This window comes from Heliangelus exortis, chromosome 1 (assembly GCF_036169615.1).
Source record: "Heliangelus exortis chromosome 1, bHelExo1.hap1, whole genome shotgun sequence".
NCBI lineage: Eukaryota > Metazoa > Chordata > Aves > Apodiformes > Trochilidae > Heliangelus > Heliangelus exortis.
This window is the reverse complement of record NC_092422.1, coordinates 68,132,040-68,156,635: the sequence shown is the minus strand read 5'-3', so window position 1 is coordinate 68,156,635 and position 24,596 is coordinate 68,132,040. Positions and strand designations below refer to the sequence as shown.

General features: G+C 39.5%; 1 long non-coding RNA gene across 1 annotated transcript; it reads right to left on the bottom strand.

The window, feature by feature from the left end:
• Positions 1–22,013: 22,013 nt before the first annotated feature.
• Positions 22,014–23,123, bottom strand: LOC139797651 (uncharacterized). The gene is made up of 2 exons (XR_011726539.1): positions 22,852–23,123; positions 22,014–22,237 (listed from the first exon to the last, which is right to left on the bottom strand). It is a non-coding gene; the product is annotated as an uncharacterized lncRNA (long non-coding RNA).
• Positions 23,124–24,596: the final 1,473 nt, after the last annotated feature.

Genomic DNA, 24,596 nt, shown 5'->3' with positions numbered 1-24,596 from the left:
GTTACACCAGCCAATAGACCCAAAGGGCAGAGCTGTCTTTCAAGGAGACCTTGGCAGTCTGGAAGACTGGGCCCACAGGAAATTCATAAAACTCAGCAAAGTGAAATTTCAGGCCCTGCACCATGGTGTGAAGAGCCTCTGCAACACCCCCAGCTGGGGATGGATGGTTTGGGGAGCAGCTCTGTGGCAGAAGCCCTGGGCGGTTAGGTGAATGTGAGCCCTGGAGGCAGAGGATTCATACACCCCTCAGGGGGTGTATGAATAAAAACATAGCCCAGAGATTGAAGGAAGGGATTATCCCCCTCTACACAGCACTTATTAGACCTCTTCTAGATACTGTGTTCTGGGCTGGTCCTCCCAGCATGGGACAGACATGGACAAAGTGAAAAGGGGCTCGGTAGTGGGGGGCAGGAGCATCTGCCCAGTGAGAAGCAGGTGGGGAGCTGGGCTGGGTCAGCCTGGAAAGGGGATGACTTTGGGGCATGTAGTACTACCACTACTGCCCAGAGAAGTTGTGTAGTCTCCATCATTGGCTGTTTCCAAGACCCCCTGAGCAGCAAGGTCTGGCCTCAAAGCTGACCTTGCATTGAGCAGCTGAGTCAACAACAGACCTTCTGAGGTCCCTTCCAACTTGAATTTTCCTGGGATTGATGATCCATGTATTCAAGAGTCATGGCTCCCAGGAGACATATTCTTGAGAGTCTTCTCCTGGAATAAGCAGTGGCTTGCTTGTAGTACACTCTCTCCCTTAACTCTGGATAAGCACTAGCCAGGTAAACCAAAAGATTGAGGCACAGGACTGTGACTAGGTCAGAATGAGGATCTGTTCTCAGTTGCCCTGACCATCCTTAGATTTTGCACACACAGCTCCACAACACTGCTGGGTATTGTGTGGTCTGGAGCTGAAATGCTCCAGAGCAGAATGACCACTGTGCTGATGTATGCGTGGAGAATGAAGTTATCACAGATAATAGTAGCCTGAAGGTTGAAGACAAAAATTGCAATGTACTTATAGCCTGTTTAATTCTTACACCTCTGTGGGAACTCTAGCACAATTCTAGGAACTGGAATTAATTTGGTTACATTACTCTGACTATAAGATAATGCTGCTGGGTGTTCTATTGTGCAATATAATATTTTTCAGTCTTGTCCAATGTCTATTTTAGTTTGTGTTCATGTTCACCTGTACAAACCTATTATATTAACTGCAATGTCTGTGCAGGTAGCTGCTATAGTAGGATCTATAAGGTACTGCCTGGCTTGATCCTGAACTGCTTTGCACACTTTAGCATCAAACCTATCATCTCATGCCTGGCTACTCACAATTTGCATTTAGGTGGAGAATGGAATAGTAGCTGGAGAAAAAGGCATTTAATACAAAAGGCCTTTGAACTTTTTTCCTAGGTAGAAAAAGCCTTTTCCTCAGTTCTTGAAGTTGTGCTGCAACACTTCCCTGCAGTAATGGATGGTGGGCGGATGCTGGTGAGGGCAGGAGGGTTCCACAGGGTGAAGGGTTCAAACTTTGACTCTCAGTGTTAGTACACAGACTTGCTGTCACCCCACTTATTAAACACGTAGAAAGCCACATCTGGGTACCTTGGTCAATTTTTTTGTTTGTTTCCTTTTTTTTTTTTACATCTTTCACTAAGACGTGTAAAATCATGATGAAAAATATTTTGAGACTAGGAAAAGAGAGGTTTTAAATTAAAAGTGAAAGAGAAGAGAAACTAGCCTTTCAGGTGAGTTTATGAAAGTTCTCCATGTTCTAAACTTAAATTATATATGAAGCAGCAACATTCTGTTGTGTGGATGAAACTGACATGATGATTCCCTTTTTAAAATTTTACAGAGTACTCAGGTGAATGAACTGGATAGAGATAGTATTATTTTGTGTATTTATTCCAGAACCTCTATGAACCTATTGCCTTTAGGTATTAAAAATTTGATTGTTTCTTTCCCAGAAACAAGACATTGACACTAAATTAACTTGAGTCCGTATGCTGGGAGGTGATGTCAGTCCCAAGGATAAATGTGTGACAGCATTATGAAATAGTATGACTGTTTTGATCTGTCAAGGCTTTCTTCTCTTCTGGCTTTACAAATAAGGTCAGGTGGAAGGTAGAGCACAACAGAGGATGCTGGAAGAGGCTTGGAATATACTGCAGCCTCTATTGTGAGTCATTCTCTTTTAATCACGTAGGCAATATCCTATGGACATGTGGGAGGATACATAAAGGAAGGCAAAATTTTTCTTGATGTGGAGGAGCTGTTCATTTGTTACAAACATTCAGCTGACTTCAGTGGAGTGGTGCCAATTTCTGTTAGCACAGGTTTTGGTTCTGAGGATACATATGTGCATTAGTAAATGGTTGGAGTCCTTCTCCAGGCTGCAGACAGCAGCAGCCAAGTAAGTGATGTAGGATGTCATCCAGCCACCTTTGTCACTCTTCAGTAGCCAATTATCCAGGTTTTTTTTAAACTGATTTGGCAATGGTTGATGTCACACACATCCCTTAAACCTAATCATGTGTATTAATAATGTGTAATGTGTGTGCTAAATAAAATGTTGCTAAATCAAAAGGCAAACTGCTACCCATGAGCGAAACAAATATGCATGGTATGTCATTGAAATATACAGGTATGTAACATGTGCCTTTGGTTCAGCAGATTTCATGCAAAAAACAGTGAAAGAGTCAGCACCCCAAAGAACCTCTGTATATACCAAAATAGAATTGCCCCTGGATAAGCTTGTGGGTATAGCTACTGCTATGTTTGTGAAAGTCAGTTAGGCAAACTAAACTTATTTAACACAGTTTGGTCCTCTAGATGATTGGAGAAATTGTTTGGTTCTTGTGACAACTCTAAAAATAAATAAAAACCTCTTTAGATGTATCAAAGAGGTGGCTAACAGAAAGACAGCACCTAGAGTGGCACTTACCTGTCATAGCTCTGCTTTGTGGACTGGGAGAAGTTTTGCAGGAGGCTTCACTGATGGTTGGAATAAAAAATTAGTGTAGAGTATATCATGGATGGATGGCATGCCAAGCCTTTGGGAACTTGCAAGCCTCATCTAAGACTGGGAATGCCAGACTTTGTAATGCATTTGTCACACAGATACATTTTGAAGACAGAAGAGTCTACCCCTGACAGGAAATATACAGTGTCTGGAAAGGAGAAATATAGGGGCTGACTGTGACTTCTCAGTACTGCTTTATTGTGGCAGTCACCCTTTGTTGCAGGCTTGGAAACAATCAGAAATGCACAATACTGAATTTATAGTGATGTGCCTCAACAATCCGATGTTGTGACCCATTGTGGACATCTATCAATGTCTTTTATTAACATTTTATTAAATAAGGTTTTCAGCTGTGTAGTAAGATGTATTTCCTAATTTGCCATTTTTTTAAGATAGCTGGTTTTAACTGAAGCCTGTGAATAAACCTGTCTTTTGCATTCCTGCGGTGGTACTGTAACTGCATTCCTTTTTGAGCTGCAGATCCTTGAACAGCAAAATCAATTTATTTTTCTCTTACTATTTCAGTTATAAAATGTTGTAAAAGCGTGTATGTATGTTGCCAACTATGTATGTTTGGCCACTATATACATATAGTGTGGCTGTTGTTCTCATAATTAGCTGGATGTTGTGTACCCCTTGATTTCAGTTCTGACACGTTATTTTCATGCTTATTTATCTTCATGTACAATGTAACATCCACCTACCAGCTTCATCCTACTCCCACCAGAGCTGTTCTGCTGGAAACCTGTGCTGGGTTTACTTTTCAACGTGTAGGCAGTGGGTTTTGGCCCTTATAGGGATCAAGCTGAAAAATCCTAAATTATCATCACCTCTGAGCAAAATCAGGGGAGGATGAACTCTTTTAGTGCAGAAATTGACTACATTGTTGCGTTTCTTGCTGTAATAGTAGCAGATGGCACTTGTTGCCCAGAATATACTGTCCTTTTAGTCATGGTTCTTACTGGGGAAATCTTGAGTTGTTTGGTTTTTTCCATGTGTAAAAATTATATTTATTTTTATTTAAAAGAACAAGCAAATCTTACTCTTTACTTGTGTTTTGCTGGGGTTTTTTACCAATTGTAGTGGTTCCATTTTAAAAAATATTCTCTATGATATTTTATGTTATATTATCAGTTGCACCACAAAGACTTGTTATCATGAGTTTAAAGAGATGTTTGTGCACATACGTACATGCACACACATTTATTACCAATGAGCATGTAAAAATGGTCACTTCTCGTTTGTGCATTTCCACCAAACAGAACCTTATTTCCTTGGTTTGCTTAGTTTTGGGTCTCCTTTTAACATGGGCTTTATGTTTATGACATGGATGGGGTCAGTGGTCCAGAAGTGATGTCACTTGGTTTGCAAAAGCAGCTCCTGCAGTTCCTGACAATCTGAGGTTTCTATGGATTTCCATTACATTTATGTCAGCTCTTGGAGAGAACAGGAGTGAACATGGAAACAGACTGTCAAAAATTAAAAGGTGCTTTTAAGTTAACTTTCTGGGTGGATTTTATCTCTGGTCCATCCAGTGGCCCATCCATGCTTGTCTTCTTTCCTACTGAGCACTTCTGGGTATGGGATTCTCTGAAGAGCACCCTCAGCTCTGGTGCATGGTGCTAGAATGCTCTGCTATTGATGCTGAAGCACAGTGGGGACATTGTGGCCTTATAATTGATAATGTTCAGATTTGGAAAGTGTCTTGATTTTCCCTTGACCTGGACATGCTCAGCTCTGACTTCTTTTGGATAGTGATAGGTGTATATGTGTGTGTGTATATAAATATATTTATATGCATTTTACAACATAATGATAAAATCCTTATACACAATTTTTATTAAAAAAATCTGTCTAATCTAAATACATATCTCTATAGAAACAAATCAGGAAATGAGGAACTAATTAAGGAAAGGAGAAAGGAAGAGTTAATTAATTTTAGATTGCTTATTAGGTATGGCACTGAAATATTACATTGCTTTATTATTTCGTTAAGGTCAAAATGAGTAAAAAAAAGTAAATAATAAACAATGTTTTGTCCATTAAGACAGCTGCTATTCTTTGTCTCAGAGAGCTAACCAAAACATGAAAGTATTTCTATAAGCATCTCATGAAAAATAGTAGCTTCCATGGGCTTAGCACTACTGCGAGGTTTTTCTATTTATATTTGAGGATGGTTTGTGCCTTTTTTGCACAGAGCAAGACCTTCTGGAAAAGGACTACTCAATTTGTAGAGAAAATTATTGATTTTTCCATAAGCTTAAGTGCAGTGGTGTGTACAGGGTGGTCTTATACTTCTAAAGCATTTTTCAAATGTAAAAAGCAGTGGGCTTTGACCAGCCTGAGTTTGTGTTTGCCCAGGACCCAGCACCCTGGAGGCAGAATACTGGGGTAGAAGGAATAATATCATTGTAAAAATAGAACAGAGACTGTAATACCAGGAATACCTGGCCTCTGTATTGGTGAAATAAAAAATATGTAGCACTGTGATGTCCAGACACCTTACAAAAAAGGTGGGTGCTACTCCCTCTGCTTTAAAGGAGAGGAAAGCAAAGCTGAGGAGGCTGGGGGTGGGGGTTGGGAGAGGGGCTTCCCTGAATTCACCATCAGGAACATCAAAGAACTGGGTGTGTAAACTGACTCTGTGTATCTCAGTCCAGTGAGCTACCCATGAAACTGCTCTGGAATAAGGTAATGATGTTGGTGATTACTGTGTTTTGATCTGAAGATATAGTGGTAATGGCTTACATATCACTACACTATCATTTTATGTAATTTTCTAAACATTTATAAATAATTCACATTTCAGGTTGGATATGGCACATCAAAGGTATTTTGTCACATCCTCTTCTCTTTTTACATCAAAAGAGCAATGGAGACAGTGGTGACATGTTATATCCATTAAATATAATGCAGCATTTTGTAATGAATAACAATTGAGAACCAGACTTTGGCTTATGGGTAAGTAGGAGCTTTGCTAATAAATCTGGTTAGAGCATTGCCATCCCGAGGACAGCCAGAGGAGTATATTGACAGTGGAAAACTTTGCCATTTTAAAGAAGACTAAAGACTGTTGTCATCAAGATGAAAGAATGCTGTTGGGTAGAGAGGCCAGGGTTCTTCACTGCAGCCATTCCTTTTAAATAGCATGTCATTATTTTTAATGACATATTATCCATGTCAACTTAAGCAGGAGTGGGAAGTTCTTTCTGTAAAAGGAAACAGCCTCCCGGACTCAAAATGAAAACCAAAGCAAAACCAAACTTGAGATTTGAATTTACCAAGATGTAAAACTAGAGATGTTTGAAGATATCTTTGACCTTCAAGCTCTTTTCTTAAATGTGGGAACAACAGATGGTGTTGCTGAATGCTTAAAGTTGCATGAACAAACACATTTAAGAAATGGACGTGGTGCAGACAAAGCCTAGAAACACTCGGGAAGGATTCAGAAGGCAGAACTGCTCCATAAGGTAAGAAAGCACCCAACACAAGCAATGACTGGCCACAGCATGTTGGCAAAACCCAAGAGTTTGTTGCTAATGACACAAGAAAGAGGCAAAACTCGTTCTGTGTGAGGTCACCTAAATTCCAGTTGACCTTTTTAAACTTGGAGAGCTTTGTTATAGACAGGAATGGCAACTCCAGACTGGACTGCATGTGAAGGAGGTGACATAAATGAAACCAACAAGGAGAATCCTATTACTGAGTGAAAGTGCAATACATTTTGTGACAGGAGATGCCGAAGGTAACAGAAGCAATTTCAAGAGCTTTCAGTTGATCCATTACAAAGACATTGCTAGGAGAGAAATGCCATTTTCAGTGAAAGCTTAAGAGATGTTCAGTTTAAACTGTCTAGCGATTATTAATACAAATTATTGCTTTTTAAAGTATTGCAATAATTTTTGCAGCAAAGAAATGTAGATAAAAGATCTGCAAGGATCATTAGTTTAATCTATTGAAATGTGCAGTGCTCCACTGCCCTCTTTTGCCTTGTGCCTGGAAGAGCAGCACTCACAGTAATTGCCATCACAGCAATAGGCACCTTTCTCTTCCAAGACATGTACCTTTGAAATGGCTTGCAGACCAGTGACAGACCATGAGTGATACTTTGGGAATCTTCTCTTTCTTCCTACAAGAGGAAAAGTACTGCAAATATGACCTCTTCTTCTACCTGCCTATGGACCAAATATTCATCCTTGATTCCTACAGGTTTTCCACTGAATTCTTAAATGATAATTAGAATTTGGTCCCAGGTGAATTTGCTCAGAAGGTATTGCTATTCGAAACATCTAATAGGGATCTTGAAAAAATGGAATAAAAAACTACCTCAGGGTTTGCCCTCTACCTGCATTCTACTGGGAACCAGTACAGCACGGTTAATATTTCCTCTCCAAGCTATTTTGCAAAGGAGAAAATCACCTTAATTGTTTATTATCTGTTTGTCTTGCTTATCAGGAAAAAAAATATGCTTATAAAATTGTGTGCGAGCCCTTCAAAATCTTTCTGTTAGTTAATGGGGCACACTTGAATAATTATGTTTATAGTTATCATTCTATTTTTCACAGTTGACAATAGCCTCTAGCAGCTTGAAAATTATTTTGGTTTTCCTACTGCTTTGACACTGAAATTTATGTAGAAAAAGAATAGCTTTGGGCTTATGTTGGTGTCTTACTGTCTTGCCAAGATATTTTTTTGTTTGTTTTTGCACAAGCATCACTGACAGTGAAAACACAGCTCTTGGAACAGTTTTTAACTGATAGAGTTCCTGCAAAGTCAGTAAAGAAGAGTAATGAATCATGAACAAATTAATCCATTCTAAAGCAGAGCTACCTCCTGGGTAAACTTTGCTGGCTACATTTTTCCAGATAGTATTTTTGGGTTTTGTTCTTTAATTTTATGGAGAAATTAACATATTATGTATTTATTATTTGTACAAAAATGTAGTTGGAAACATATAGAAACATATGACATAGTCAGAAAATATTCATGCTTATAATGTTATATGTATTCTATTGCACCATTTTGTTAGAAATTTTTAGACTGCTTCTTACAAGATGTAGGTTTACAATAGCTATCCAAGTTTCACTTTTAATGTGAAGGGGTGATAATCTGAAGTTATTTATCTTTTATTTTTATTTCTGTTTTTGTCAATGAGAACTCATTAGTTGCCAATGAAAATATCCATGGAAATATTTTCAATGGCTGTTTGCACGAGGTACCAGAGAGAAGTTCATGCCCTGGTGTACCCATTACTATGTTAAAAGTCTGGAAGAAGAGGAATTGGATGGAAGAAATTGAGAAGACAGTCAGGGAGGGAAAAGAGAATCACATGGTTGAAAGAGCTCTTTTGAGGAGGTGGCAAAGCCAGGGAGATTCAGGGTGGACCAGAAGAGCACACTGGAGTTCTAGGATTTAAGGACATGAATAATACTCAACCCCTTTCTCTCCCTGCTCAGATCTACATTTGGTCCAGTTCCAGTGAATTTTCAGCATCTGTCTGTCCATCTATCTAGATATATCTCTCTCAACATACCTACCTTCCTCCAGGAGATTCTAAGGAGACTGAAAAAGGGGAAGGAGCTCTGGCTGCAGTCTCTGTGAAGCTGTGAGCAGGCAGCAGTTGCAACAATATTTTTGGCAGATGTGTCATAGTACTGCACTGATGAGGTAACTAACAGGGGCTGATCTGTGAGAAATGGCTTGAATTTAACATCAGAGGAGGGAGTTTTTCATTATTATTTGGAGAAGTCTGTGAGTACCCCTCTTACCTCCATCAGCAATACTGATAGGAAAATTTAAGCTACCTTAAAATATGAAGTTTATAATCTCCTGAAATTCAAGCATAGGGTAAAGAAATGTTTCCAGGCAATCAATATCTCAAGCTGGTACAGTAGATGGGACTGCAGCAGAAGTGAGAATGCTCCTCTTTGAAAGCACTCAGTACATCAGTCAGAAAGCCAGGCTGTTCTCACTATCTTGTTCAGTTTCCATCCTTTGGGACCAAGGAGAAGTCCAAGGACAAAAAACACAACACCTGAGCTGTGGCTGTATTGCATGGCAGCTGCACATTGCCAGTGGTTCCTTGATTATTAAATAAACTTTTGGTAGCCAAACCAAGGGGCTGGTACCTTCCAGCTGGGATGTTTCAACAGCAGCATCTCCCTGGGGATCATGAAAAGAGCACAAAACTGACTTGGGAGCAGTAAATGGTAATGCCCTAACATCACTGTGTGGCTTTGCAAACAAAAAATATCTCCAAAGACATCTTTAGTTCATACCAACCCCACAAAGCTGAAGCTGGAAACTCTACTTGCTGGCAAGGCCTCCCTATCCTGGGCATCCTACTCCAGTGTCCAGGGTCTGCAGAAGGCTGCTTCTTGAAGACACTTGACAGTACCATGATGATGCCTGCACACCTCAGGATTCAGCTGCCATTCAGGGTTTCTAGGACAAGTATATTCCATCAGATTTGTATGTGGAATAACATAAAAATTCAGAAGACTTAACAACATAAATACGAAAAGCATAGTTGAGCTAATTGGCAAGAAAGTAGAAACACTCTGAACAAGTCATATGCCTCAAAAGGTACAACGAAATGTAAGGGAGATGAGGTTTTTCAGACTCTTTCCTTATCAGAGAACTGTGTTTAGCAATTGCAAAAACATGGTGAGAAGGGCAGAGTTATATGTATTGAGTTGTGTAGTAGGTGGTCTGAGCACAGGGAGTAAAAAGCTACTGTCAGCTGGCTGTGAGTCTATGACAGATCGTCCCTTGTGCCTCTGTTTCTGAAATAAAAATACAGGGAAAGGATAATTGTGCCTTAACTTGGGATAGACTAAGCAACTCAACAGCTGAGTAATTTCTCCCTTTCTGCAATTCATGGGGTTCTTTAACCCACAGCATAGCTGCTCTTTCTGACCATTTTTTCCATGAAAATAAAGATTTGATTGATACTGGCCTTATGTGACTGGTAGGATTTGTGATTTCTGATTATAGCAACTAAGGATTCAGTAATGCTATAAGTACTATTTCTATTTTATTTAATAATCTTTAGGAAAAAAGAATTTTCAAATTGTTTTTTTTCTGAAAAGGGGAAAAATAAAAAAAGGTATTTTATTAAATAAATTAGGCAAACTTCTGTAAAATCTTGCAATATGAACATAATGGAGGATAAAATTGTAAAAAAAATTGTACCATCTGGTAAAATGGCTTAAGTGCTAAAATATTTATGTTTTTAAAAAAATCTTATAAATAGCAGTCAATTTTTATTGTGATTTGGTTTTATCTATTTGTTTATTTCATAAATTGCAATATCAATTTTTTTTTAAATGACATTAATTAAAAATACTTTTTATTTTTGCATAACTCCCTTCTCCTTAGAGGAACACCAATGAATGCCAAGTTTTCTTCTGAGATGCATAAAAGTCCCATTGACTTTAGTGAGAGCTTAGTATGTACCCTTTGATGAGAGAATTTGGTCCTAGAATGTGTCCAATTAAAGAAGTGTCCAAAGAGAGATTCACTAAAAAAGGAGCTTTCATGAGATTTACCAGTGATCTGCAATGATCTTTTTCACCCCATCAGTTCTTTTTTATTTCTGAAGCCCGGTGGTTTCACTGAATGTGTAACTTCCACTAAAAAGCAACGTGCTAATCAGAGTACTCTTGTTTTACGTGAGGTTTTCCTTTCCAGTGCCAGCTGACATTTTACGTGACATTTTAGGAACTGGATAAAAATGTTTCACTTTGGATTTTTTGTCATGCTGGATGCATGTGAGTGCTGCATGGTTCTTACCATGAAAACGAGGTGGCATGTTGCTGCCCCTGTGATGGAGACCCTGGGGCTCTGTAGAGCATTGCTGAAGTCCCTGGATACCTACAAGAACTCTGGTACCATCTTTTCAGTTTTCTTTGGATCATCTGGCAAGTTCCTGAAAGCTATGACGGGCCAGTTGCATCTTCAGAGCAGTGAGAGCAACCTTGATGTCTGTGGATCCCACTGAAGAACTAGATCTAGTAAGGAGCAGAAACCAAAACAAACAAAAATGTGATGTAAAAATGTAATTGAAATGGCTTAAATGATTTGCCTCTGTGTTGGTGGAAGCACATGGGTAACATAAAAGGGAAATTGCTGTAAATATCATGACAATAATGACAACTGTCGTGATGGTGTTTAATTAGATTCTGTTGTTTCTTTTAAATCCTCAACTTTGACTTTCTAATTAAATCTGATAACATTAGCCTCCCCATACTTTTAGGAAAAGCATGTATCTAAGAACTTGCTTTGTAAGAAAAAAGTGACATCCTACCATGCTGAAAGGTTCACAGGCTAGGTAACAGATTTTAAAAAAATAATCCCCAATTACGCATTACTAACAATGCTGGGTTGTTTGGGTTTTTTTAGGCTAAATATGCTGTTTTGAGCTAGGTGCCCACTAAAATGAACTAAAATAAATTGGACTCACCCAAACCTGAGATTCAGACGGTGGTTTGGGATGAATTCTCCTTCCCATCCAAGGCTGGTTGTTGAGAGGCAGGATCAGGGAGAACCTCCAGAGGGAGATGCTGCCCAGCACACGCTGCTTTGGCAGAGGGAAGCCCGGCTCCTGGAGGCCCCTCAGCCCAGCTCTCCACTTCTTGAACTCATTGGTTGCCTGTGGAAAATGGCTTCACTGGGCTCCTGGGGTTCGGATGGAAGCCAAATGTTTCTTTAAGTCACAGCCCTGAGCAGTTGGCTCTGGTGGTCCTGGTTTACCAGCACACATCACTGGTGAATTTTTTCCCTTGCACTTTTGTTCTGGCTCTTTTGTTTGCTAGGAGGTTGACAGTCTACTGAGGTACTCAGCACTCAAAAGGTTTCTACTCTGTATTCAAGTGCTTACTTTTATTGAAACCCATCTTTAGTTGGCACTTCTTTGAAGTAGCTGAGTGTCTGGATGGGATGCTAAGGGTGACACCTGGGTCACGCTGGTAGCCAGGCAGTTATTGTGCTTCTAGACTGTAGGAGGTACAGGTGTGACAAACCTATGGGTGGGCTCTCACTTTCAAATGTTGCACAGGAAGCAGAGCTCTACAGCACCTCAGCAGAACAAGAGCAGGAGATACCCTAGCACCAGTGGTGGTCACTGAGGAGCACCTTATATGTTTTTCGGATTGTGCAGTTGGGAACTTTTGCAGTAGATCATACTGCAACTGAAAGAGGGTAGATTGAGATTAGGTATTAGGAAAAAACTCTTCACTGTGAGGATGGTGAGACACTGGAACAGGTTGCTCAGGGAGGTTGTGGATGTCCCCTTCATGGAAGAGTTCAGGTCCAGACTGGATAGGGCTTTGAGCACCCTGGTCTAGTGGGAGATGTCCTTGCCCGTGGCAGGATTTTGCAACAAGATGGTCTTTAAGGTTCCTTCCAACCCAAACCATTCTGTGATTCTATGATATATCTGTTATTTCTCAGCACTTGTTCACATACAGGCTGTGTGTTGAAGTTCAGCTGGAAATCAGGAATATCACTTCTGACTCAGCAGTTTGGCAACATGCTCAAAATCCCACCACTGGCAATTGGTTTTTCAGTGTGAGTGTCTCCCTGCTAACTACATTGGCTCAGATAAGCTTGTTAAGGGATGGAGGCTGACATTTGCTCCTGAAGAGAGCTGCCATTATTTGAGAAAGTTATCAGATATTAGAATGATTCATCTGCTACTTCAGGCTAGCTGTTCAGCTTTCCTTCAAGTCAAATCAAACAGTTGCTCTTGGCATGAAAAACAGGGAAGGCAGGCAGAGTAAGAGAAAGGATACCTTATAATTAAAATCAGGCTTGATCTTATACTTTACTTCATTATACTGCTGAAGAAAATGGCGGGTTCTACTTCCAAATATTTAGACACTCTGAGCAATATTAAGCCGTAGCAACACAGCTTTAGACTAAGCAAGAGCTAGTATTACAGTTGGAAGATTAGCCAAGTATTTTTAAATGCTCTTCATCCTAAATGACAACATAATCTTTGAAAAAATTTCAGTGTGGGCCTCAAAAAAATGAACATCAGAACAGTCATGAAGTGGCTGCTGACCTGCAAGTGTGGTGTTGCCTAGCAATCCCTCACCATCAGGCAAATTGGGAAAGTGGGTTAGAGTGATTTACACCAGGGAAGAGATAAATGCTAATTTTCTGCAGAAGATTCTGGCTTCTGTGGTTATTAGGGAGCTTGTAGCCCCATCTTCTTCCTTTTTTCTTTTTGTTTTTAACAAGTTGAAAAGCATTTTGAAACAGAGCATCAGTTCAAAGAAAAGTCTGTGAGAACATAAGTGCATTGTCATCCAGAACACTAATTTAACCAACAGTTGATGTAACTGATAAGTTTGGAGGGAAAGAATAATAAATAACACAAAGGAAATTATCTTCCAATGCTTCCCTGAAAATTTTCATGTCCACTTTTCATTTCTGAATTAGTTGCCAGAGTCCTGACCCTGCCACAGAATCCCTGCATGTGGTGTGCTGAATCTGCCTCAAGTCAGGCTGCTGTCGGGGGCTGCCCATAGGACCCAGGCCTGAATTATCTGGGTCTTGATCTGGGTCAAGACAGATGAGACAGAAAAAGCTCACATGCTTGCTGGCTCAGGTCATTGGGGAGCTCTTGTACCAAAGCATTGCAATGGAAAGTAGGTATTCTGAATTTGGAAACTTGTTTGCAGAGGATGAGAGTTTGATGGAGATAAGAAGCTTCTTTCTCTTGTTTCCCATTTTGATGTCTGATCTACTTCTCACACCTCCATAGCAGCAGATAAGGCAGAAAGAGGCATTTTGCTTTATCCTGGTCGCCTCATACAGACACATCTCTTGTGGAATGTGAACAGGGAGGTAAAATCTTTGTCTGTCAGACTTTCTGCTTATATTGTAGAAGATGCAGGATGCAATGTTGCCTTCTGGTCTACTGTGTGGCTGACAGGACATCTTTCTAGGGTATATGATAGAGGTTCTCTCTTGCTTTTCCTGGAGACTTTTCCTCTCTCTTACAAATCTCCTCTCCCTCCCTTAAAACTGCTGGTACCAGGCAGTTATTGTGCTTCCAGCTGTGTAGGAGCTACAGGTGTGCCAAACCTATAGGTGGGCTCTCACTTTCAAATGTTGCACCCTAATAAGTTGATCTTGTAGCATCCTGGAAATCTATGCACCCATCTGGGAGGTGCAGCATTTTTGCAATGTGTGACACACAAGCTGCTCTATGCAAAGATCTTTAGAAGTGAAGGATAGGTGGAATAATCAGGACTGCAATCTGTATATCGTGTGATGGATTTCCATGGAAGGTATTACCAAATTTAGTAGCTGCCCTTAGAAAATAAGCACAATAGCTTTTCATTTGCTGCTTATTTTAGCACATGGTCAAAGGCTGAAAAAATTTAATACTTCTGTCACTTAATCTGGAACTCTGACATTTCTATAGCTGATGACAAATTATTTTCCAGGCACATTTCTGAGTTTGTTTAAACGGAGAGGTAGCTTTTATCTTTTTGAAATGTCAGAATGTTTCTCTGAGGAATACAGCTACTCCTCTCCTTTAAGTGGCATTGAGTGTGTGAAAGCAGGATGCACAGGGTCAAATACAAACCCCTTTGTGCAATAAACAACTGCCAAGTCATAAATCATGTCTTTATATATGTATCCAAAAAGTTTTCAGCGTGTTTTTTTCTTGACCTTTTAACACAGGCAATAGTACTTTTGTGTGCGAGGCAACTGATTTTTACTTTTCCCTTGAGAGGTTAAAACGAACCAGCAGTAATTTTTTACCACTGCTTCACAGAACTGCAGAAAGAAATGATATTTTATCAGAATGCATAGCTTCAGGAAATTACCGATGGCTATTAAGAGAATAACTGGAAATATTTTAGGATCCCCCACCGTTACAAATGGGGCTGCGTGCCAGCGTACCATTTTAATGATCATTTTGAGAGGAGACAAAGCCTGACAACATGTGTCATGACAGGGAAATCAGAGCTGCATCCAGAGAGTAATTTCAGGCAGGAAACAGTGGGAGAGTTTCACAGTTCCTGCCAGATAAGAAACATAAGCAACATGCAAATGTGGAAAACAAATTAAAATGCAACATAAAACTTCTCTTGTAAGTGAGGTAATGAGGAAAATGCCCCACAGAATGTACCTAAAACTTGCTGTGGACGTGTGTTTTCTCACTGCCATCACTGCTGCTTCCTGTGACTTTGACAATAAAACCAGAACCAAACACTGTTAATGGCTTGAGAGAAGTGACTATGCAGGTTTTACAAATATTTGCCTTTTGTCTTACTAAGACAGATATTGCTAAGCTGCCAATATAATTTATTTTAGGGGGGGAGGGCAGGGTTCTTATATGCCCCCAGGTAAGAGTGAGAAAATTAACTTCCTTACATATAATCAATAAAACAATTTAATCCAAAGCTCATACAAAATCAAATCATATTCCCACCTTCATACAGACTTTGCTTTTGCAGGGCACTTGTGCAAGCTTCGTGTTCTCCCATGAACGGCACAAAACTGCATCTGCACATCTGCCTAACAAATGCTCACTGAGGAACCGTGAAGATCCTGACCATGTTTGCACGAGCATCCCATTATCTTGCCCACCTTGTCAGTGCCCTCAGTGCCCGATTCACAGCTACAAAATCTGCTTCCTCCTTTCTCAGCCCAAGCACTGGGACAGGCTGGTGGAGGCTGCAGAAGAGGGTGTCTGGCTCGGGAGGTCTGCACTCACCCTTCCCTGCCTTTGTCAAGACAGCAGCCATCATTCCAGGTCATTAGCTATGTGCTCTTCCTCACCCTGGGAAAGGCACCTATGGAGCAAGACTTGGTTTTGAACCCAAAAAAAAGCCCGTGAAAAAGTGGGGCAACAAAGACCAAAGTGTTCCTGGGATTGCTGAAAAACATTTCACTTCGCCAAGCGGCGCAGCCTTCACGGGCTGAGAGACCTTTAGCAGAGAGGAACTGTGGAACAGGAAATCTGGGATCGTTTTGCTGTGCATGTCAGGCTGTGGCCAAAACCAGAGTAGCTGTGCTAACATGTGAAAAGTCATCTGATAAAAGGCTGCTGCCAAAGAGGCACAACTCAGAGGAGGAATAGCCTCAATGTATTCTTTTTCTTGGTTTTGGTTCCAGAAGATGCCTCTGTCTCATGACTGCAATAATACTCAATCATCATGCTATAATTAAGGGCTTTTCATGTAATCATCTGTAGAACTGATTACTTTGGGCTATAACCTGCTCATGCTGAGCTCCCTGGCAAAATTCCCACTGACATCAGTAGAGAAGGATCAGACCTTTCCTCAGCAGTTTACCACTATTGTTTGACAGTACCACATGTTTGAGAGTGTAGTTTGCAGTGGAGATTAATTATTAAGCCTACTGATTCTTGGAATATTAAAATGGAAATTTAGAGAGAAGATGCTATTTCTCAGAAGCTTGAGTTTGTTCTGGTCATTATTGTGTCCTAGGACTACATCACCAAAGCAAGGCATGAACAGGTCTGAAAAAGATTCTGTCCAAGAGGCTGAAAATGATAGGCATGAAAAATGGGAAAGAAGATGAAAGATTTTATATTGTGGATGATACAGCAACATTTGCTTTCTTTTTCTCTCAGTAAAAAAAAAAAAAGGATTTAAGCAATCAAACCCACTAAAGCTTCAAAAGATAGTGTATTCACTATTTTTAAAAAAATGTTCTTCAGTCTTTTTTATCCAAGTTTTGCCATTAACTCTGATGAGACCAAAATGCCCAGGGGATTAGTAGAATCTGAAAAAACATTGGACGTTTATAGAGATCACTAGAACACACACAATGTGAGCTCTATTATCTCTCATCTGTAAAGGTTAAGAGCTTGCTTTTTGATGTATTGAATGTATGTAGATCATTTTTACTTTACCTGGTGTTCAGGGCTCTCAGCAGTGTTTAGAGAACAGACCTTAATTTGCTGTCACACGGGCCAAGCGTCTCTGTATTCGGATATTCTTGCTTTTCATAATTGTCACTGCAGTAGCAATTAAGGGATACCATTATAGGCAATGATCCCATTGTACTAGAAATAACAGTTGTTCCTTACTCCAGAGGCCTTCGACTCTAAAGCCGAGGCAATTATTGGAGACAGTTTGCTGAAAAGAAAAGCGAAGAACAAATTCCCCCAGGGCCTGTCTTTCAGCACCCAGTGCAGGTGCCTGGATGTGGAGGCTGCTCTTTTGAAGTCCTCTGTTTGTCCAACCCCTGGTGGTGGTGACAGAGGTGCCTGGGCATTGCACAAAAGGACACGGCAGCTTCTCCTCTAGAACTCTGTGGGTCAGGGCCAGGGAGCCCAGGCTGATCACACTGGGGACAGGGAGAGCACCAGGGCTGGAACTGCAGTACTGGGCAAGAGACACATCATTGCCAAACACTGTTTCTTCATCATTCTAACAAAGCTTTTGATGCAGTTCTCTGTCAGGAGTACAGATCTGTACTGCAACTTGAATTTTCAATGAAGCAGGTGTTCATGAGTGTGCTCAGGAGAGCTTGTCACCTCCTTGGCTAGCTGAGGCACCTCCTGTGAAGGTGTCACAGAAGGCTTCCTGCCTGAGTACCTGGTTTCCAGCCATGGAGAAGTAGATAAAAGGGTTGCAGGAATGGGTCAGGGACTGTAGAAGCATCTCTCTACCTCCCCATGTGAGCATCACATTTTTGGGTAGATAACATGGTGCACCTGTGTTACGGTGCTGTGCCATAGAGATTGTATAGATCCATAGCATAGGTCTACTGATTGTGTAGATCCATAGCACCATAACCACATTTCTTAAGGATTATACTTCACAAATACTTTCAAAAAGGTCTGACCGTAGCTAATAGTTGCAGGAATACTCCAAATACAGTGGATAGCAGAGGGATTTCTATGGCGTCCTCTGCTCTAGCTCAGCAGAAGCAGGCTGGAGGAAAAAGGAACTGGTACTACAGGGTTTTTTTTGTTGGGCCAGACCCAGTTTGATGGCATAGCCTGAATACCTGCTCACCCTGGGAGTGCTTCATGGAGGGCCTCTTAGATGGGTGTGGGGTGCAAGCCAGGCAGGGTGCTGGGAGACACAGAATCTCTGCCTCATGAAGAGCACTCCTTGATCTCAACTAAAAGAGTGGTAAAGGTGCAGCATCCCCTACCTGCACTCCCTTGTGCATGAATTGTGGTGTCAGAAATACACTGAAAATTAGTTTTTACACGTGGTACTCCAGCTGGCCAGTCTCTTCTGTGAGCTGATGAGCTGAGAAGAGCTCATTTTTTTTTCAGAGGCAGCCTGAAGCACTTTGTAAGACGTAGGGCTACGTACACTGCTTCTAATCCTAGCTTTGCCCTTAAATGCATACCTCTCTTTGTCCATCATTTTATATGCTCACTCACCTCACAAACTGGAATTACAGGACTCAGTTTTGCACATTAGTCCAGAGATGTGGAAGTCTTTATATAACTAGGCACTGTAAAAAAAAAAAAAAATCAAAATACAGTAATAAAGCTCGTTTGCTATCATACTAATGTAAAGGAAGAAAGGAATGGAGTGAGAAGGAAAGACAAACTGCTTGACCAGGATATTATCAAAGAGAAGTGCTGAGAGCTGTCAAAACTTAGCTAATAAAACAATAGTGCATGAAAAAAATGTACTGTTAGCAAACACTATTTTTTTTAAAATGCAAATATTTCCACAGTGCTAAAAATTTCACCCCAACATCCTTGTTCAACGTCGAATTTTTCTGCTTTGTGAATTGAAAGTGTTTAATTTTCCTACTCCTTTCATGACTTCATAATCATATTGGAATACCAAATTAAATATTGCAATATGTTCCTAGTAGATGCTGCAGATATTGATATATGTAGGAGTGTTTTGACATTATATATATTTAACACTTAAGTATCATATTTTTTCTGAATTTTTCTGAGAGGAATTTGAATTTTTTTATTCTGAATCAGCATGAAAAAAGGAAAACAAATGTAGCAATGTTAGTTTTTCCCTGAGCATGGAAATTCTTACCAGCTGTAATTATAATTATGCTATATAATTTTGGTTTTGAAGCCAAATAGAGCAATGGCAGTTAGAATATAAAAGCCTATATATTGAAGTCTATTGATATTCACATCTTGTGTGTTTCATTTGAGCGATTTTCCTTAATTTTTATTTTCTTCTTGTGTATACAATTTATGCAAGACACATTTATTCTAAAATAGCTTTCAGTCATATAAATTTTTTGCTCCATTGTTTCTAACATCAAAGATCTCTGCACTGGGATCTTAGCAAAGCAGACAATGTGTCTAATTTTATAAGCAAACATTTTCTTGACCTATTCTCTTGGTTATGCTAGGAGAGTAGAGGAAAAAGACTATTGATGTTCAAATAAAAATACATATGGAAAGTTTAAGATTTTTCCAGTAAACTGTTCAAGTATGAGCTCAAATCTTTTATTGTATACAAAACTTTTTTTCTCCAGTATGGTCTCCCTTTGTATGACTATGTCTAGAGATGCTCACATCCCCCAAGTAAAAACTGGGGACTTAAGGGGAAGCACACACCATCTGCAGCATTTTTTTTCACTTTATAAATTTACAAAATAATTTAGCTGTACCCACCAGCTCCACAGCTTGGCTCGGGCTACACATGTTGAATGGAGTTTTTCTAAATGCTGTCCCAGGGAATTTATGGTTCTGCTGGCCAAATCTGGCTTCCAGTTACACCTCTGCAACCCCACTGACAGTCAATGCCATTGTAGGAGTGTAATTGAGGATATCATTTGGCCTGCAGTTATGTGGAAACACATGCTGCTTTTATTTAGTTTTGGTTGGGTTTTTTGTTTGTTTTGGTTTCTTTTTCCCCTAGAGTCACTTTCTCAAGAAAAACCACAGTTTAACTACTGGGGGCTGTGGTCAGTAAGAAATTCATCTGAGATTCAAAGGTGGTGTTGCAGAGATTACTGCTAAAGCAGCTCAATCCCAGTTTGGAGGACAGATCCTCCAAACTTTCTCTACAGCATTTACATTTTGGTTAATGCTGTTTTAATTAGTTTTTTTTTTTAATTCCCTGGGAAACCAGTCCCAGAATCAGGCTGGCCACTGTGAGGGTTGAAAAAGTCTCCATTTAGAAGATGGAGACTCACCTCCCAGGTTGCTCAAAGAGACCACTGGAGAGATATGAGACCTTTTTGTCACAGTCAGTGGAGAGAAACATTTCCATGTTGGAAGGTGATTTCAGCTGCTGTTTTGGTTTTTTTAATCCTCTTGTTACAGACCTGAAAGGGTGCTGGGTATTTCCAGCCAGCCTTCCCTCTTGAGCCTCCCTTCAAGATTTTCAAAGGTTCTGCCCAACTCTGCCTTTTTTTTTTTTTTTTAATTATTTTATTTAATTATTTTATTTTGGGTTTTGTGTCCAAAGAGAACCAAAGCCTCCAGAGATGTGTTTCATGGACTTGCTGGCCTTTAAGTCTTGCCCTTCCTGTGTTACCAGAGAAAATCCTCAGCCTGAGTATTTTATGTACTTCTCATAAAGAAGTTGAAGAAGCTGCAAATTAGCTTTTGACAGAAGGCTTTGCAGCCTGGCCACAACACCAGAACTTTCTTCGAAATAGTTGGCAATATGGGCCATGAGATTGTGCAGCTCCTCTCTCCTTCCTTGGGATGGATTGTGTCCACTGCTGAGGCTTGGCCACTTTCTTGACACAGAAAATTACATGTGCAGCTGAAACTTCATTTCAAAACTTTATTTTCTCATGTCACTTGACTATACCCTCTAAAAAAGAGTTATTTATGATTGTGGCTTTGCCCTCCTTGCTCTGCCAGGAGTTGAAGCAATGCCTGGTGGGGCATCCATCTTTTTTTTTTTTTTGGAATTGGTGGGAACTAACAGTTCAGGAGATGTAATGGTGCCTTTTAGAATATTAGGAGGTGAGGAAATACTTTTAAGGAGCTGACAGATTATCAGAAAGAAAAAAACAAACAAACAAAAAACAATGTTAGGAAAGCAGTATTTGTTGCTGGCTCTACTCATCAGCCCTGAGGGGTTTTATCATGTGGCTGTCAGTGATCTTAATGGACATTTTCCTTTCTAGATGCAGACCAGAGCTTATATTTTAGATTTGAATATTTTCAATGAGTTTATTCTACAATCAAATAATAAAAAAAAAAAAAAACAAAACAAACAAAGGACACTGACAAAAAAGCAAAGCCTGGACTTTTGCAAATTCACTAAAGATAACAAAATTACTAGGGGAGGATTTTTTTCTGCTTTCAGACTGCCAGTGGTAATGCAGGGGCTGCCAGGCAATGGGGTATTCTGGCAGTGACCTTCCTGCCTCCCCAGCCAGCTCCTCGGAGGAGCTTCTGCACAGCAACATCTCTGGGTTTCTCTGTAGAGATGTCAGAAATATCAGACTTATGCTTGAAGTGCAGGTACAAGGCAGAGAAAAAAGATAAACAGAAGCTTTGCAGAGTGTATTGAAGCAAGGAAGCAATATAATAAATAACTGACTAGGTAGATGAGGTGCCATGCTTTTTTTCTCCTTTCAAAGCTCTGCCTAGGAAGGGAGGTTAATAAAACCAGTCAATCCATGGAGCAATTTCTAGACAAAAAACTATTTGGCAGAGCTGAAGGAAGGAACCTGTTCACTTGTTTTCATAAAAACAAATATTTCTTATCACCATAAATGATAGTTTCTGGAGACATTGGACAGAGGTGATAAAAATCACTTGGCATTTGAGATGGTGGTTTTCAGTCACTAATAATCTGGATTAGATTTTGGTTAGTTGATGATATGAGTTGTCAAGAAATGTAGAAACCTTTTCTCCTCTTGTAAATATGGGATAAACTTGAAGTGAGTAGTGTGCCACTGATCTGTAGCATGCTTAATTGAAGGTTAAATCATTTCTATTTGCAGGCAAAATGCTAATACTGAAAGAAGAGTAAAGTTCCTATTTGTGCAGGAGGCCTGAATGCAGCAAAAAAACCAAGCACTCAAAATGATGTACTTCTTGGCCCTCTCTAAAAGGGTGAATGAATTTTATTCAAAGGACACAAAACAAGTAGATATTAAAACATCCAGTTGGTTGGCTTTTTCCCTGGATTCATTGTAGTATATGTAAGTGGAAACTGGTTGGTACTGGTTTTGTGTTAAGTAGGACCATCATCCAATGCAATGATCAGAGGAATGGCTTGAGGCTATTAAGTGAAAATCATTGAAACGATCAGCCTAGTGCACAGCAAAAAAAAAAAAAAAAAGCAAACAAGATAATAGATTGCCATAGATTGCTATGTGTGAGCAAGAAAATAAAGGAGAACATGTCTAATTCTTAGTATAGGTAAAAATTTATTTTCTGGGGAAAAAAAGAAGTATCTGTACATTCACCAGGTATGTTCATTTTTACATGATAGTTTGCAGCCTGTGTATCAATGTATTTGCTTTTAGAAAATTATATTGATAGATTTTTTTCATGTTTTCAGTAAAACCATTGCAATACATACTGTGATCATAGAGAATGACACAGCAAAACCAAGAAAGAAGTAATCAGCATGGTTTCCCTCCCCAGCACGAATAAATCATTATAATTATAAATCAAACAATTTATTACAGGGCTCAAAAAGCCCTGAAAATTTCAAGTAGCAGCAGCAGATAATTGAAGAGGAAACTTAAATGAGACAAAGCCTTATATTTAAAATGTTTCAACAACTCATTGTAAATACCTATATTTTCTTTCTTTCTTTTTTTTATTTTTTTTTTAATTTATTTTCCCTCTCTAACTCCCTCTCTCAAGTGGCAAACAATAATGATCAGATAAAAGAAAGCGACGGAAAAATGTTACTTACCAATTGTCCTTAGCAGCTTGGTGGCCTAATTGCTGAAGGGTGGGATGTGATCCTGGAGCATGATCCCTGGCACAGATGGAGAACTGTTGTGTGCTGATGAGAGAGCAGATGTTGGTGAAGACATTTTGTGGCATAAGATAAAGTTCTGGCTTGTCTCCATCGGTGGTGCTGGTCTTGTTACTCTCAGCATGTGAAGAACTTTCCGAGAGATCCCAGGAGCAGAACTTTAGGAAAACGTGTCATCTTTAGGAAACTTTAGGAAAAGTTGTCATCTGTATTTTCATATGATCTCACAGTTAAAAATGGGGAAGACAGTGGCATGGTATGACTAGGTAGCTCTGTGCAGGCCTTAACAAGAATATTTCTCGTCCACGGTTCACTTAATATTCATACTTTAATCTCTGCATAGTTTATGCTTAAAATTTTGCACTGTAAATATATGAAATACTCTTTATGCCAATACCTTTCCCTGTGTATCACTCTCAGTTACACTAATAGACACTCCATAGTACACTTTGAACTGGAACTGTCTAAATGAAAGCTAACAGATTGTGTTGTACTGTGAACTCCTTCTGAAGAGCTGTAAAAGATCTTTTACAGTAAACAGGAAATGAGTAAAACAAAAAAGAAGTGCATAAAATAGTAAGTGGTCTAAAGATAGGGTGAGAGTTTTGCTTTCCTGCCTTATAGCACAGAAATAGAGGTATGCAACAAAATTAGAAGGTTGTGAGTTATAAAACATTAGATTTTTCTATGACAATGTAGGTATTCATATACATGAAATGCAGCACTAGAAAACACTTAATAAAATTCAAAAGTAATGTGGACAATCATCTATGCATTAATTATATCTAAAGAGACAACTAATGGCAGCAAAACCAAAAAATTGATATGAAATCTTAAAAAATTTTAGTCTAACATTACTATATGTCAGGATAATAAGTGCAAGTGAGAAGAAAAGTGGAGATTACCATGTAGGAGGCTAACTACTGAGGAGATTTTAAAATTCCCTCTGAGATATCTAGTCCTGGTAATTTTAACAGAGACATAACAATCTGTGCTGCTCTTCTGTCTCATTTAATATGGCTGCTCAGTGCTGGATCCCATCCCTGAACTAGAGATCATACACTCATCCACACACATCTCTAAAGCTGTGTAGAAATTTCTTTCATAATGTCATGATTTAAATTAACCTTCTGATTAGGGCAGGATCAGTTAATAATTAAAGAAGGGAAAACCAAACCTGCAGGTTAAGAAAAGCCATTTCTTTTGGCCTAACTACAGGCAAATGTATGCCCTTTTCTGTACATTACTTGTATTTTAATTAAGCAGGCAAGTTCTCTTTCCATTCGTACTCTCCGTATTTAATCAACAACAACAAGAGAGATAGAATCAGATCCTTGATTGCTATTGATGGCTTACTGTAAACAGTTGGTTGCCATACAATGCAAAACAAGGGCATGACTGATATTGTGACAAAGAAAATCCAAGGAAAGCCAGATGCAAAGTGTAGTTTTCACCTTGATTCTTCCATGGAAAAAAATATTTAAAGATAGTGAAGTGACTCTTACTAACATCATTATTAGGAAGAAAAGCCGCAGTAACAGACAGGCTGGTCACAAGCAAGATGGGTACAAGACCCAACATGTGAGTTGCAGGAAACCCCCTTGTTTTGCAATAAGAAACCCAGCCAGCAAAAGCGTAAGCAAAAAGTCACTCATCCTGTATGTAATGCATGGCTTTGG